This window comes from Lithobates pipiens, unplaced genomic scaffold, assembly GCF_037356315.1.
Source record: "Lithobates pipiens isolate NorthernLeopardFrog02 unplaced genomic scaffold, aLitPip1_a1.2 Scaffold_16, whole genome shotgun sequence".
NCBI lineage: Eukaryota > Metazoa > Chordata > Amphibia > Anura > Ranidae > Lithobates > Lithobates pipiens.
Window position 1 is genome coordinate 546,303,429 of NW_027507748.1, and position 16,033 is coordinate 546,319,461.

General features: G+C 43.2%; 1 protein-coding gene across 1 annotated transcript in view; it reads left to right on the forward strand.

Moving 5' to 3' along the window:
• The first annotated feature begins 1,463 nt into the window (after positions 1-1,463).
• RDH5 (retinol dehydrogenase 5) overlaps positions 1,464-16,033 on the forward strand; it is a 101,337-nt gene continuing 86,767 nt past the window's right edge. The window contains exon 1 of the mRNA XM_077483368.1: positions 1,464-1,582. The gene's annotated coding sequence lies outside the window, so the exon portion shown is untranslated. The remainder of the gene's footprint in view (positions 1,583-16,033) is intronic.

A 16,033-nucleotide genomic window follows, 5' to 3' on the forward strand; every position in this document is an offset into this window, starting at 1 on the left:
CTGCGTCACGAATGTTAATTCTAGATTACAAACAGAAGTTTACAAGACCGGACTCTTCCAGGTTGTTCCTTGATTCCGATCATGCGTGTTTGTACTTTCCACTTTTCTGTGACGATTTCTGTACTGACCATCTGAAAATCAGACGTTGAGTTCACATCCGACAAAAATATTATAGTCTGCACATCCAACTTTTGTCTGACAAAGAAGTCAAATCGGCTGTTGAATGCACCATACTACCGATCCGAAAATCTGCAGAGAGCTCTTCTTACGAATTTTCCCTTCTGATTTTCGTATCGTGTACTAGGCCTTAAGCACCTATTGGCCAGTGTCTGGAACAAACAGAATAATGGAGTGGCCACAAAAAGGAAAATTAACATTTTTGTTTTCCCTTTTCCGACATCAGGGCAGTTGTGAGAAAATTAAACTGTAGAGGTGGGAGGACTTCCAGGAAGGCTGAATTTGTAAGGCTCTTCACATCAGATAACACATTTTATACTATCTTTAAACTATCTCCTTGTTTGTTCACCTCCCTAAAAGGCTTGCTTGCTTTATGTGTGCAGCAGCTGGATAATAAGCTGTATGAAGCTAAGTAGTCCAGCCCTAGAATGAAGCCAGAAGATAAAGGAGGCCTTTGTATGTCACCTCCACAGATCTATGGAGCTATCAGAAAGGGAGGTGGAAGCTAGGTCACATTAATATACATGGCAATAATTGGAAGACAATTGCTCATTATTTTATCCAGAATGCTAAAGAAATGGGACTACAAACCCAGATCAGCCATGCCCCATCCTACACGGCAAAGATCTGTGTTAAAAATAGTACACTATTTGTGATACAATTAGACAAGCTTCATACATACCGTATATATCATAATTTGTATGGGTGATATTATTTTCTTTAGTGAATTCAGAACATATTACATAAAATATGGATTGTTATAATTAAGACATGACCTGAATTAGCATGTACGGATTAGTGAACTGATGCCAGAATATTTTATTACGTGCAGCACTTCACTAGAGGCCTAAACAATGGACGACATTTATGAAACGCCTCTGAGAAAAGGTGGAAATTTTGAGTATAATTTTGACAATGAAACCCAGTGCACGGTAAGGTCAACCTCTTGTGAAACAAGTCAGATTAATTCAGGCTTTCATGAGGACAGAGGCCATTTATCAGCAGGAAAGGCGGCAGCTCTTGGATGAATGTTACCAGTATCAGAAGCAGATATAGAAAAGCATTTGCTGTTGAGACACTTCTCAAAATGTTGTAACCGTACTTATTGGATCCTGTCATAGTGATAACTCTATCCAATTACGCTTGGCACTAAACCTCTAATAAATGACCGTTCATTATAAAAATAATTCTTCCTGCATCTTGTAGAAGGCTGCCATGCACGGAAAATTCCTTCTCTATGAAGTCAGCTTCACAGACAGATAGTTTGCACAGCAGTCTTTGTTACCATGGTTATGTCAATAACGCTGAACAGTTATTGATCTGCTGGGCTTGGTCTTCAGTTTCTGCTGGACTAAGTGTTCAGTGTCTAATGTCCGATACCTTTGAGAATCCAGGACTCTACAAGGTAATTCTATTTATTACTAGCTATTTATCACTAGCTTATTTTGTGTGTTGATTCTGTAGCATACATGTGAGGTTCCCAAACCCTTGTCAGTGGTTTAGGCTTTCCCAATGTACATAGCTTCCAAATGTTCCTCATTTGCCCCACCATTATAGCCTTTGCCATTTACAGAATTTCCCATCTCTTGTTATTCGTTAGTACCCCTTAATTTTGATCTGATGTGTAAACCTCCATAAGAAAAATGACCATGCAGCTACCAAAAGTGTGACACTACATTAAAACTTTCATCCAGCTCCTAAATTGTTTAATTTGTTGTTTTTAAAAGCCAGTATGCAGGAAATGTCATAGTGAAAAAGCACTTGGGGTTTAATCAATCATTTCTGTGCATTCTTAATAAATTGGGTATGTTCCTTGATTACGCATTTTATGCTGAAAAGTTTCCCTCTCTCACCTGAGAAAGATGAAAGGTATACATGTATTTGTCCCATTTCTACAAGTTACTGTACATGTTCCGGCTACCTTCATGGTGGCAGCTATATTACCCCACTTTTGTGCCTCTTGGACCCAAAGGGCAGATACATATTACGTCTTTTCTGCACTGCTTTTAATCAAGAGAATGACCACTGCAGAAAACAAAAGTGAACATTTTGACATATGGTTGAGTTGCTATGATTCCTAGTGTTTAGCAGGCGGGTAGGATAACTTTGTTCTCTCACAGAGCAGGTTGCCAGAATTGTAGAGAAAGCTTGTCGATTTCAATTTCCGAAATGTACACAGTTCTAATTTCCATTCCCAAATTGCACATCTATAAGGCCAGGCCTTCAAAAAAGATATTGTTTCCATTCAACATGAATATACACTTGTTGATGTATGTTGAACCAAGCCTTTATAGAAGTATGCAAAGTTAATAGAAATAAAGGAAGGACCCCAAGTATCCTACAATGGCGGACTATATCGACCACAAAGAAGAGACATATTAAGTAAAAACATAGTATTTTATTTAGAAGACAATAAAAGATTTGAGTAATACCTCAACAGGAGACTTGAGTATATAAAATGTACAAATAACATGACATATACAGATTAAATGAACATGGCCCATACAGATTGGTATGATATGATGGTGCCGTCTTTTGGTTTGTGGTGGATTGGATGAGGCCCAAGTCAATTTTTCTTATTTTTTAGAAGTATGCAGCACAGGGTGATCTATTTATCCAATAGGGAATGATAGGAGTATTTGAACAATTTTCCAGTTAGGAGTACTAAAGAACTAATGGATTACATTAGGCCAAAATGTTATATAATTTAAACAGTATAAATAAGACCATATGGCAGTTTTTTTCAATTTACAGGTACTTTTATTGTAGCACTCTCTGCATCCAGGTCTATCGCCAGTGTTGTCCTTGCATACTTCAGAAAAAACTGCTGTATGGCATTCCTTAACCTCCCTGGCGGTATGATTCAGTCTGGAATAAGGTGCTGAAAGCGGTACAATTATTTTGCATGGAAATCTGGCTTTTATTTTGTAGTCCTGTAATTCTTAGGAATAACGCTCTGAAATCTCTTCAAACCAGAGTCTAGCGGACATCCCGGGTATGATAAAGTTTATAATATAATAAAGAATAATAAAAATTATTGAATAATGTAATCAAATCCAAAAAAAGATGAAAAAGGGACATGTTTTGGTTGCTATGGACAATCTCCAAATTACAAGCAGTAAAAAACAGTATTTATAATATAAAAGTGCATGCAGGGCATTGCACAGACCACTAGGGACAAAGGGGGTGTGTATTTTTTACTACAGCACTGTAATCTGTAAGATTACAGTGCTGTGTGTCTTTTGTGTCTTTTTACATTTTTGAATTTGCCGCCGTTCTCCGCTCCCGTGCGCCGTAACGTCGCAGGGAACGGAGTTCGGCGGCATTCGGCACTGTGAATCGAGCGCAGGACGGCTCGATCACACAGCGCGGCGGACATCGCTGGATCCAGGGGACAAGGTAAGTGACGTTACCTGTGTCCTCCCCTGCATCGAGCGGTGCAAGCCCGAGTCTGGCTCGGGGTTACCGCTATTGTAATGAAATTCCCAACCCGAGCCAGACTCGGGATTACCGCTAAGGAGGTTAAACTGGCTGTTAGGGTGATCTCATCGTTCTCAAATGAACATTCTGACTTATGGCAGTTCAGTTTTAACTGTTGGCTATGGACTATTCATTGATATCAGACAATCATCCTATCACTACCTCTGAGGCCTGATTGTGGTGCTGGCTGACAGGGATACACATTTTTCATTCTCATCCAGGACCAATCCTCCAATTATCTAAAGCTGAATGCCGGAAAAAGGAAAATTGCTCCTTTTCAGTAGTGCTGCCCTCACCCTGCAGGGTTTGAATGCTTCTTTATGTCTAGGGCTGCAAAAAGCAATTTTACCTACCCTTCCTCCATACTGTAAGACCGGTCCCCACAGTTTTTTCCTTTCTATGCTCTGGCAGCCACAGGTCCTCTGACGTTATAAAGCCCAATGCAAAGCCCATTAGGAAACATAATGTTTTATAGAGACCACATCACTCATTTATAAAGTCTGTGTAATGACTTCCGGATAACAAATGTTACATTATTTCAGTATTTTTACAATTCTGCAATATAATACAAACACAATCCAGCCATCTAATCTCTGACATTAAAGTGCTTGTTACCCCAACATTTCATACTCCTGATATGTGTCTGCAGTACCATGTACTTGTATGAAAAGGTATCCTGTTCTCTTTGCATTGCTTCCTTTGTGTGAAATCCCTGGTGTTCCTACCAGTCCCTTTCCTTTTAAAAACTGACCACACTAAGCACGAGAGCACACCATGGTCTGTTCTCTAGCTATGCTGGGAACTCAGCCTGCTCTCCTCCAATAATCAGACTTGTCCTGGCACACATTCTCTGCACAGCCATTCACTGGGGAGCTCAGTGTACTGCTGCTTCTCCTTCCCCTAGCTCTTATGCAGCTGAGAACAGAGAGAATGTGATTACTTATAAAAAGGGAAAAAGGGTATTTATATGTAGCAGAATCTCTGACCTCTTCCAATCTAATGTGAACCTTCAAGGCCAAAGATAGCTGACATCCTTCAATATGTGGTGGATTGTGAGGCATAGTGGGTGTAAAGGTGGTAAAAGTCATTAGGCACCAGACACTTCTTGGATGTAAAAGAGGCTCCGAGACTTCAACAGGAGGACAGCTGTACACGGGAAGGCCACAGCAAGGTGTCACTTCTGCACGTGCAGGTTTGTTGTCTCCTATAGCAACGGTACTTAAACAGTTCCTAACTCAAAGTAACAGTTCTCTCAGCAAATTCTCCTTGTAGTTCTTCAGCCCCTTGAGCTCCTGGTCTCTCACTGAACCCTCTGATTCACTGACTCTGAATCCTGTGAGCTCCTCGAGGATTTTGCAGTGGTATCTCCCTCAAGCATCACCCACGCTTCCCTGCTGGGTCCCTAGCTTGGCACTTCGGATACTTTCAAGCTTCACCCCTGCTGACCAGCTCGGTCCCTAGCTTGGCACACAAGGCTGCTCTGCAAGCGTCACCTCCGCTGGCTGGGTCCCTGATTTGATCACCGCTTGAAGTTTCCAGATTCTCCACCATGCCCGTTCGGTAAGAATACTTCTCTGGTACTTGCTTCAGTTACTCACTGTGGTCCCTGGTAAAGGTGATTGGTCCCTTAGGAGTGACAGCTTCCCTTCTACCTCTTACCACGACAGGTTCTCCAGCTGGCAGAACCGTCAGTTTTGGTTGGACTGCAAGCTGCAGTCCCAACCCTGCACTGCCCTCTTACTTCTGGATATGATGTATATATACACAGCCTGATGACCCCCAGGATAGGCCCATCCTCTGGCCTCGCAGATGGCGGTCTGGATGGTACACAAGAACCTGGATCACCTGACCTCACCCGATTATATAGGCTCTCGCAGTAGGCCAAGGGAGTCAACAAAATCCCTGCACATTGGCTGAGATTCCCGATATACCCATAACTTGACCTCGAGTTGTCCTTCTCAATCTAATACCTCCAAGTGCCTGGCCACCTGGTGATAGAAGAGGAAAGTACAAGCAGGCCAAACTTAGGGAGAAGTCAGTGGATTCCTAGTAATTAACTACAGTAGCTACTCCCGACAAGGAATATGGCAAGGAGCTCCCTGACTAAACACCAGCGTGCTACATCCTCCCCCTGTCCTAGAAACTAGATCTCAGAGTTAGCATTAAAAAAATAATAATAATTTGAGCTCCCAAGCCTGAGAGCGGATGTCTTGGCCAAAACTGGGATAGGAAGGGAAACAGGAAAGAGTTAACAGTATAAAAAGATAACAAGTATATGTGATGTACCACATGAATAAACACTATCATCAACATAAAATAGTTAGTCACATATGATATTTAGATATCAAAAATAATTATTTACATTTCAAGGCAGTAAGGCAAAAGCATTGCTCCCTGTCTATCTATCTAATATATATATATATATATATATATATATATATATATATATATATATATATATATATATATATATATATATATATATATATATAGTTGTAACAATGTACAAATGGTTAGTGTTGTTGTCAGGGAAATTGTGTGCATAATCGTACACAAAGACGTACAAGAAGATGTGTGATGTGTACTTGCTAATAGGAATTCTCAAGTGACAGCTAGGGGTTCTGTAACCCGCACACATGCGCATAGAAATTTGCAAGTAAATAACTAGGCATTCATGACTTGCTGACATATTCTGCGCACATGCGCATTAGCATGAATGTACGTGAGTACTTGGCGCCCTCTTGCCTATTTAAACTGGCTTAATAGACCAGAAGATTGCTGAGTGGTGGTCAGCTTCTACCATCTGTGACCTGATCCTGTGCTTGTTCCTGTATACCTGGCCTGTTTGGCTCTGCTTGTTCCTAGTTCCTGATACCTGATTGCTGAGCCAGCTTGTGACCTGACTCTGGCTACTGTTCTGGTACCTTCTCTTGTGGTAGCAATTTGGCTGTATGCTATGCACACAGCCATATCTCTTGTGCTAATAAGCACCCATTTCCGTCTTAATGATATAATGTACCTTACCTATCATCCCACTCATCCAAGTAATCAGTAAAGAGACATCACCACATTCTTACGTCCTCATCTCAGCATGGCTGCTCTTTCTGAGCCGTGCGTCTGCTTTTATTTACACATAAACAGGAAGCCACACCCTGGAGGGTTTGCCTCCAACAGCTAATCCCCTCCTACACAGTTTGTGACCTCACCGGAAATGAACAACACAGGATGTGAATGACCATATAAGGACATGACCAAATAAAGACAAGACAGAATAAATGAATTTATACAATAACCAATGAAAGATGACTACAATTCCACTGATAGGAATCCTTATTATGCATTGTTCCAGAAGAGGCTGAGACTCAGAGAGACTGTCTGGACTATCTAAAGGGAGAGAATGTAGGGAGGCTGGGCAGACACTGAAAAATTAAGTCAGCTGACCAGCTGACACCAATCGAGTGAAGGGGAGGGTCTCTCTCTCTCTCCCCATGAGGAAAGGCATCCCTGGAGGCATTCAAGTAAGTGATTGTCTGACGATCCATCCCAAGTTCATCAGTGGTGGTGGGGGATAGGATCAGTAAGAGGCAGAGGTGGTGGTGGGAGAAGATGGCACCACCACCGCTGCCTGCCCCCCCAAGTACCACCGCTGCCTGCCACCCACCCAAGTACACCACTTCTGCCACCCCCCCAAGTACCACCGCTGCCAACCCCCCCAAGTACTCTACACCACCACCACTGCCACCCCCCCAAGTACACCACTACCACTACCACCCCCCAAGTACCACCGCTGCCACCCCTCAAGTACCACCGCTGCCACCCCCCCAAGTACCACCGCTGCCACCCCCCCCAAGTACCACCGCTGCCACCCCATCACAGTTACTTTGCTGAGTAACTAATTACTTTTCCAATGTATTAACCGAGTTACTAACGCAATTACCTTTTGGGAGAAGTAATTTGTAACTTAACTAATTACTTTTTTAAAGTAAGATGACCAACACTGGTGAGGATCAAGTATCAGGACAGTCGCTGGAAGAGCATCATGTGGCAGTGGAGTTGGTGGCTAGTGACGTTGCCATGGTAGACAGCCACTCCACTTTGTGCGATTCTCATCCAGACACTGCCTTGCAGAACACAGGTGAAAAGAGTTCTGATAAATGTGGCGATACTTCGGACAATGAGGACAAGTGCAACACACTGGTAAATGTTTTGGTTACCATGGGTAACAACTAAAATAAGGGAAGACCTTATGGTCAAGGTGACATGGTTGCTCTTAATCTTAAAAAAATACAGGAAGATGAATGGTGTGACAGACATAGAAGAGGGAATAGGTGCAGTAGAATTGGGCCCGCTACTGGTTCAGGAGTGTAATTCTGTTAAGGATTTCCAGAGGTCCAGGAACCTCCCAAGTTGCAAGAGTAAAAGGTCTGAGGACACTGGCCCAAAACTTAAAGGGGTTGTAAAGGTAAATGTTTTTTCACCTTAATGCATTCTATGCATTAAGGTGAAAAAACATCTGACAGTGCCTGCGCCCCCAGCCCCCCGTTTTACTTACCTCACCCCTCGAAAATCCCGCGCTCGTCCCCGCCGTCCTTTCCACCGTTCAGCCTGGCCGTTGATTGGCTGGAGTGGATGGATGGAAAGCAGCGCAGCCATTGGCTCGCACTGCTGTCAATCACATCCAGTGAAGCGGAGCACCAGGGGGTGGGGCCGTGTGATACAGCGAGCGGCTATAGCCGCCGGCTGTATTACGGGAGCGTGCCCGCAGGTGCTTCTCACCATGCAAGGGAGCTCGCATTAATGTGAGAAGCACCTGCGGGAGGAAGCCGAGACAGCCGCCAAGGGACCCCAGAAGAGCAGGTTCGGGGCCATTCTGTGTAAAACGAGCTGCACAGTGGAGGTAAGTATAACATGTTTGTTATTTAAAAAAAAAATTCACTTTACAATCCCTTTAACAAGGTGTCATTAAATGAGTTTAACTCCCAAATAAGAGTGCCCACACGTATGGCTAAAAAGGTGTTTAAAAATGTTACCACTTTAGAAGTAAAGAGAAAAAGGTTGAGAAACATTATCCAAGTCCTTGGTCCCTTAGTGTTAAAGCATTTTAAGGTGTGGCCCAGGGAAAATGGGCATATGGCGTTTTTGGAATCGCACCCGTAAAAAGTCACTGGGCTGTCTTTGTAGTACCCAAGTCAGTGTAGCAGGGGGACATAGGGAAAGTCACCTGATAAGACTGGGTTTGGCCCTTGTTGGTGGTAACTGGCACAGAGGTACCACTTTGAAGAGGTTTGGCTGGTGTGTTATGCCCCCTCCGGGGTCGAAACGGGGGGGGGGGGGATATGTGGCAGAGCATTGCCCTGCTAGGGTCTAGAAGGAGGTTGTGACACAGAATTCTCAACCGGACGGGTTGAGGGGCTCCAGGGAGCTTGTAACATGATTGGTCAGGTGTGTGCTGGGCTTTCAGTAGTAACCTGACCATAGTTCTGGGCTCCGCTCCAGCAGACAGGAAGTCTGAGTACCAGGAGGGCTCCACGGGGGAGCCAGTGCAGCAAGAGGCTGTTAGCTGTGTGCACCAAGGTGGTCAGTGAAAAAGTCTGTAGGAAACAGACAAGGGCCTGGAGTGGCCAGAGCAGCAGTGCTGCAAGTGAGAGTCAACTCACTATATATATATATATATATATATATATATTTTTTTTTTTTTTTTTCATTGACATAATTGTTGACTAATGTAATTTAGTTCCCATATTGGAGGAAAGCTAAGCCAAACCCTAGTGAAAAGAGATAGAGGAGGACAAAAACACAGTTTCAGGGATATAAAAAAAAAACCTTCTCTAGGACCTCCTATGTAATTTACAACTGGAGCACATATCCAATATATACAATGGCTGCCATAGTCAGCTACTTCCCCCAGCCAGCTGTATGTAACATCACTTCCGGTTCCTGTTTCCAGGAGTGACATCACGTCTGGTTCCTCCCTGCTTCCAAGCTTTGCCAACCATAACATGGCTGGACCAAGTGCCAAACAGCTTCTGATAGGGCAGGACTGCACTGGGGCAGAGTGAAACCTAGTTTATCTGAGCACAACAGAAAAAATAAAAATAAAGATGCATTTAATGTGGTACAAATAATGCTTAGCAATACTGACTATTACACCCACTTCTGGCTGCTAGGGCAGCAATAAATGTGTGTGTGACAATCCAGCTGTCAGACAGAAGTGACTGGGTGGCTGTACAACCTCCCAATCTCTTCCACCCACCTTGGCAGCAGTTGATCTCCCTTTGCATGTGCCCCCACCATGTTTCCCATGCTCCCATTTGGTGACCCAGGACCAGTATGACAGGTGCTGCTGGTAGAAAAATGAAAAATATTTTATATATATGTATATATTACCAAACGTATTGGGACACCTGTCTTCAAGTTCCTCCACCCCAAACTCGCTCATTCAAATCTTTGTGAGCCTTGCTTTGTGCACTTGTCCAAATCATTTTGTAGATGGGAGACTAAGGTGCAGGTATTTTTTCAGGGGTACAAAGCAAGGTCCATAAAGACATGGATGAGCAAGTTTGGGGGGGACTTGACTGGCCTGCACAGAGTCCTGGCCTCAACCTGATAGAACACCTTTGGGATAAATCAGAGCAGAGACTGCAAGCCAGGCCTTCTCATCCACATCAGTGCTTGACCTCACAAATGCGCTTCTGGAGGAATGATCAAACATTCCCAGAGACACACTCCTAAACCTTTTGGACAGCCTTCCCAGGAGAGTTGAAGCTGTTATAGCTGCAAAGGGTGGGCCAACTAAATAATGAACCCTACGCAATAAGAATGGCATGTCATTAAAGTTTATGTGCATGTAAAGGCAGGCGTCCTAATACTTTTAGGAACACAGTGCCTTGAAAAAGTATTCATACCCCTTAAAATGTGTCACATTTTGTCATGTTACAGCCAAAAATGTAAATGTTATTTATTGTGATTTTTTGTGATAGACCAACACAAAGTGGCACATAATTGTGTCAAGTGGAAGGTAAATGATAAATGGTTTTCTAAATGCATTACAAATAAATATCTGAAAAGTGTGGTGTACATTTGTATTCAGCCCCCTTTTACTGTGATACCCCTAACTAAAATCTAGTAGAACCAATTGCCTTCAGAAGTCACCTAATTAGCAAATAGAATCCACCTATGTGTAATCTAATCTCAGTATAAATACAGCTGTTCTGTGAAGCCTCACAGGTTTGTTAGAGAAAGGAAAATTGCTATGTGTGGTGGGAAACTAACACTCCTCATCACCCTGAACACACCATCCCCAAAATCCCAAAACCCAAAAATTCTAAAATCTGAAATAATAGCTAACTATTAAATTATAGGTATTGGAATTTCCTTTAAAATTTGGCTGTGAATGTAACGAATACAAATTTATTCAAAGTTTACCAATTATCCAAAATATCACATGCTGTATCTAAACTAATGGGATCCTTATGGGTAAAGTTCTAAAGGGATAAAGCTAAAGGTAAAATAATACTGGAAGTATGCTATAGGCCCTCTAACCTGAGGGAGGAGGGGGAGATATATCTTCTATCACAAGTTGGATTAGCAGCAAGGATGGGAAGTGTTATCATAATGGGGGATTTTAATTATCCAGACATAGATTAGGCGGAGGGAACCACACATTAGTTCCTAAATGTCTTGCAGGACAATTTCATGGTGCAGATGGTAGATGCACCAACTAGAAATATAGCGTTACTGGACCTACTAGGTAATTACCAACAATACAGTCCTGATCACAGATGTGGAAATACAGGGCAATTTAGGAAACAGCAATCACAGGTCAATTGGCTTCAGTATAAATCACACAAATAGGAAACATAAGGGGAGCCAACTTCCCTAAACTACGAACTTTGTTAGAAGGCATGAATTGGGATAAAATCTTAGGAACAAAGAACACGGAAGATAGATGGGTTTGCTTTAAGAGCATATTAAATAAGGGCATTAGCCAATGCATCCCATTGTGTAATAAATTTTAAAGAGCGAACAAAAGTCCTTAATGGCTTAACTCCAATGTAAAAAGGCATATAAAAGCAAAGGAAAAGGCCTTCAAAAAATACAAGGTTGAGGGAGCATCATCAGAAATGAGAATTTTTAAAGAATGCAACAAGAAATGTAAGGGTGCAATTAGGGCGGCTAAGATAGAACACTAAAGACACATAGCGGAAGAGAGCAAAAAAATCCAAAGAAATTATTTAAATATGTAAACAGTAAAAAAAGGGAGGACAGACCATATTGGCCCCATAAAGAATGAAGAAGAACATTTGGTTACAAAGGATGGGGAGATGATGAAGGTATTGAATTTATTGTCCTCCTCAGTCTTCACGAGGGAATCAGGGGGCTTCAATAAGCAAAACTGCAGTGTTTATCCTCATGACACATCACAGGAAGCACCTCCATGGTTAACAGAGGACAGAGTTAAAATTAGACTTGGGAACATTAATAAATCACCGGGACCAGATGGCTTGTATCCGAGGGTACTTAGGGAACTCAACAAGTAATTGCCAGACCATTGTTCCTAATTTTTACTGTCTACTGACTGGAATGGTACCAGCTGATTGGAGAAAAGCCAATGTAGCACCAATATTTAAAAAGGGCCCAAAATACAGACCAGTTAGCCTAACATCATTAGTATTCAAGCTCTTGGAGGGGATGATAAGGGACTATATACAAGATTTTAGTAATGAGAACGGTATCATTAGCAGTAATCAGCATGGATTCATGAAGAATCGTTCTTGCCAAACCAATCTATTAACCTTCTATGAGGAGGTGCGTTGCCATCTAGATAAAGGAAGGCCCGTAGCCGTGGTGTATCTGGATTTTGCAAAAGCATTTGACACAGTTCCCCATAAACATTTTCTGTACAAAATAAGGTCTGTTGGCATGGACCATAGGGTGAGTACATGGATTGAAAACTGGCTACAAGGACGAGTTCATAGGGTGATGATAAATGGTGAGTACTCTGAATGGTCAGGGGTGGGTAGTGGGGGTCCCCCAGGGTTCTGTGCTGGAACAAATCCTAATTATTTTGTTCATAAACGACCTGGAGGATGAGGTAAACAGTTCAATTTCTGTATTTGCGGATGATACTAAGCTAAGCGGGGCAATAACTTCTCTGCAGGATGTGGAAACCTCACAAAAAGATCTGAACAAATGAATGGGGTGTGCAACTACATGGCAAATGAGGTTTAATGTAGAAAAATGTAAAATAATACATTTGGGTGGCAAAAATATGAATGCAATCTATACACTGGGGGGAACCTCTGGGGGAATCTAGGATGGAAAAGGACCTGGGGGTGTAACAAGACATGTGGCCACTCATTAAAATTAGAAGAAACAATGTAGAGGGTTCTTTACTGTAAGAGCAGCAAGGATGTGCAATTCCCTTCCACAGGCGGTGGTCTCAGCGGGGACCATTGATAGTTTAAAAAAACAATTAGATAAGCACCTGAATGACCATAACATACAGGGATATGCAATGTAATACTGACATATAATCACACACATAGGGGGTTATTTACGAAAAGGTAAATCCACTTTGCACTGCAAGTGCACTTGAAAGTGCACTTGGAAGTGCAGTCACTCTAAATCTAAGGGGTAGATCTGACATGAGTGGAAGCGCTGCTGATTTTATCATCAAATCATGTGCAAGCTAAAATGCTGTTTTTTCTTTCCTTGCATGTCCCTCTCAGATCTACAGCGACTTTACTTCCAAGTGCACTTTCAGTGCAAAGTGGATTTTCCTTTAGTAAATAACCCCCATAGGTTGGACTTGATGGACTTGGTGTCTTTTTTCAACCTCACCTGCTATGTAACTATGTAATGAATTAATAATAATAAATAACAATAATAATAATAATAATAATAACTTTTTATTATTATTATTTATTATTTATTATTAATTTATTCCGTTTCATTCGTTTAGATGTGGCAATACGTATATATATTATACGTATTCGTATAATACGTATAATTTAATAGTTATTTTTTATTAGTTAGTTTTTTAGTTATTCTTTAGAATTTTCGGATTTTTGTTCTTTGTTTACGAACTGCTGAAATTAGGAATTTATGAATTTTCAAATTTACAAATTGCGATCATAATGAATGACCCGAAAAAAGAATGAAACGAAAACAAACTCATTTTTTGGCAGTGCACATGTCTAGTGGGCATGCTTTTCTTCAGCAGGGGCAGGGAAGCTGGTCAAAGCTGATGGGGAGATGGATGGAGCCAAATACAGGGCAATCTTAGAGCAAAACCTGTTAGAATCTGCAAAAGAGATTCACCTTCCAGCAGGACTGGGAATAAAAACCAGCCCCGGAAAAAAATTCACACCAGCCCCATAGCATTATTATACCAGCCCAACAGCAAACATCATTATTTTCTTGTTCATAAAAGGGAAAAACCATGCATTTTAAAGCACAGAGATCACCCTCCGCAGAAATAATACACTAAGGTAAGGGGTGGGGGGGGTGGGTTACTGATATAAGGGGGAAACCTTTATATCAGTGCCCCCTTACATTATTGTATTCACTCTCCGCTTACATCAATGACCCCCCCCCCCCCCCAGACTGGCCTGGCAGTGCTGTCACTGACCTCCACTCAGGTGCACCGTGCAGGGATCAGTCAGTCAGCTCCAGCTTGGTGGCTCTGGTTTTATCCTATATTCTCCTCTCCACAGTCCACACATGTCTGACTTCTCTCATGACCCCCCCCCCCCCCATCGCGACAGCACTCGCACTCTTGACTCCTCTCCAGACTCCCTCAGAGACTGCAGACATGATACAGGAGATGGTCAGAGACTGCAGACACGATACAGGAGATGTTCAGAGACTGCAGACATACTACAGGAGATGGTCAGAGACTGCAGACATGATACCGGAGATGATCAGAGACTACAGACATAATACAAGAGAAGGTCATAGACAGCGGACATGATACAAGAGATCAATGCAGCCTCACCAGTGCCCATCAACGCAACCTCACTGTGCCCATCAATGCAGCCTCACTGTGCCCATCAAATGCAGCCTTATTGTGACCATCAATGCAGCCTCACTGTGTCTATCAATGCAACCTCATCAGTGCCCATCAATACAGCCTCACTGTGCCCATCAATGCAGCCTCACTGTGTCCATCAATGCAGCCTCGTCAGTGCCCATTAATGCAGCTTTTCTGTGTCCATCTGTAGCCTCATGTGCTCATTAATGCAGCCTCACTGTACCAACAATGCAGCCAGCCTCACTGTGTACATCTTCAGCCTCACTGTGCCCACCTGCAGCTTCGTCAGTGCCCATCAATGCAGCCTCACTGTGCCCATCAATGCAGCCTCACTGTGCCCATCTGCAGCCTCATCCGTGCCCATCAATGCAGCTTCAATGTGTCCATCTGTAGCCTCATGTGCCCATCAAGGCAGCCTCATTGTGCCCATGAAATGCAGCTTCACTGTGCCCATGAAATGCAGTCTCATCAGTGCTCATCAATGCAGCCTCACTGTGCCCTTCTGCACCCTCATCGTTGCCCATCAATGCAGCTTCACTGTGTCTATCTGCAGCCGCATCAGTTCCCATCAATGCAGCCTCTCTGTGCCCATGAAATGTAGCTTCACTTTGCCCATCAATGCAGCCTCAGTGTGCCCATTAAATGCAGCTTCACTGTTCCCATCAATGCAGCCACACTGTGCGCATCAATGTAGCCTCACTGTGCCTATCTGCAGCCTTATCAGTGCCCATCAATGCAGCTTCACTGTGCCCATCTGCAGCCTCATCAGTGCCCATCAATGCAGCCTCACTTTGCCAACAATGCAACCAGCCTCGCTGTGCCCATGAAATGCAGCCTCACTGTTCCCATCAATTCAGCCTCACTGTGCGCATCAATGCAGCCTCACTGTGCCCATCTGCAGCCTGATCAGTGCCCATCAATGCAGCTTCACTGTGCCCATCTGCAGCCCCATCAGTGCCCATCAATGCAGCCTCACTTTGCCCATCAATGCAGCCTCACTGTGACCATCTGCAGCCTGATCAGTCACCGTTAATGCATCTTCACTGTGCCCATCTGCAGCTTCACTGTGACCATGAAATGCAGCCTCACTGTTCCCATCAATGCAGCCTCACTGTGTGCATCAATGTAGCCTCACTGTTCCCATCTGCAGCCTGATCAGTGTCCATCAATGCAGCCTCACTGTGCCAACAATGCTGCCAGCCTCACTGTGTAAATCTGCAGCCTCAGTGTGCCAATCAATGCAACCTCACTGTGCACATCAAATGCAGCCTCACTGTGCCCATCTGCAACCTCACTATGCCCATCAAAGGTAGTCTCACTGCGCCCATAAATGCAGCGCTA